Source organism: Tenrec ecaudatus, chromosome 5 (genome assembly GCF_050624435.1).
Source record: "Tenrec ecaudatus isolate mTenEca1 chromosome 5, mTenEca1.hap1, whole genome shotgun sequence".
NCBI lineage: Eukaryota > Metazoa > Chordata > Mammalia > Afrosoricida > Tenrecidae > Tenrec > Tenrec ecaudatus.
In genome coordinates, this window is record NC_134534.1 from 129,380,498 (window position 1) to 129,381,900 (window position 1,403).

Genomic DNA, 1,403 nt, shown 5'->3' on the forward strand with positions numbered 1-1,403 from the left:
TGAAGATAAACAAGCGGCCATCTAGCTGAGAAGTAACAAACCCTGCATGGAGGAAGCACACCACACTGTGTGATCATGAGGTGTCGAAGGGATCAGGTATCAGGCATCAAAGAACAAAATATTATATCATTGTGAATGAATGAGGAGTGCAGAGTGGGGACCCAAAGTCCATCTGTAGGCCACTGGACATCCCTTACAGAAGGATCACGGGGAGGAGACAAGCCAGTCAGGGTGCAGTGTAGCAATGATGAAACAAGTGCACCACCTTCGCCACAAGGAGCCTGGCAGTGGCAGCAACAACAGCAGTCTTTACTGGGTGGACTCAGAACAGAAGCAGTATGTCCCAGTGAAAGGAGACCACGTCATCGGCATAGTGACTGCCAAATCTGGTGATGCATTCAAAGTTGATGTTGAAGGGAGTGAGCCAGCTTCTTTGTCTTTCTTGGCCTTTGAAGGTACAACTAAAAGAAACAGAACAAATGTGTTAGTTGGCGATCTCATCTATGGCCAGTTTGTGGTTGCTACCAAAGATATGGAACCAGAGATGGTCTATTTTGACAGCTGTGGACGAGCCAACAGAATGGGTGTGATTGGACAGGACTGCCTGCTTTTTAAAGTGACTTTGGGCTTAATTAGAAAGCTTCTGGCTCCAGACTGTGGAATCATACAGGAAGTGGGAAAACTCTATCCTCTGGAGATAGTATTTGGAATGAATGGAAGAATATGGGTGAAGGCAAAAACAACTCAGCAGACTTTAAGATTGGCAAACATTTTTGAAGTTTGCGAACACATGACCACAGTACAGAGAAGACCAATCTTCTCGAGGCTGGCGGAAAGCTGATAGATGGGGACTTGTCTGTGGGTCAGTGGAGCCAAGGAACTGTGGATTTCCATGAGAAAACTTTTCAGATGAACCTCTCCCCACCAGATCTTCAGATGGCAACTTGAAGGTGGTCTATCTTGTACAATAAAGTATTTTTGTATAAGAGTCACTGGTTTTCACATGCACAATTGTGAGTGAGAAAATCTTTATTAAAAAAAGAAAGAAAGAAAATGTTTTGAGAATGATAATGGCAACAAATGTGCTTGACACCATGAATCTATGTATGGATTGTGATAAGAGTTGCACGAGCCCCCAATAAAATGTGTTTTTTTTAACAGAAAAAAGAAAGCAAAAGGTCATTAAAAGGACAAAAATAAAAGGCCAGAAGAAACTCTGAAACCTGCTCAGGAACATAGAGAAGTTAAAGCAACTGGAAGAAATGATGACATAAAAGAGCTGAACCAAAAAAAAATATGGGGTAGCTCAAGAAAAATAAGTATTATAATGAAATGTCAAAAGACTTGAAGTTAGCACACCAAAAGTGAAGCACACACTCAGGACTTCTGAAGCAGAAAGAACT

General features: G+C 42.0%; 1 pseudogene; it reads left to right on the top strand.

Annotated features, from left to right (window-relative positions):
- Positions 1-244: 244 nt before the first annotated feature.
- Positions 245-841, top strand: LOC142449250 (exosome complex component RRP40 pseudogene; annotated as a pseudogene).
- The last annotated feature ends 562 nt before the right edge of the window (positions 842-1,403 follow it).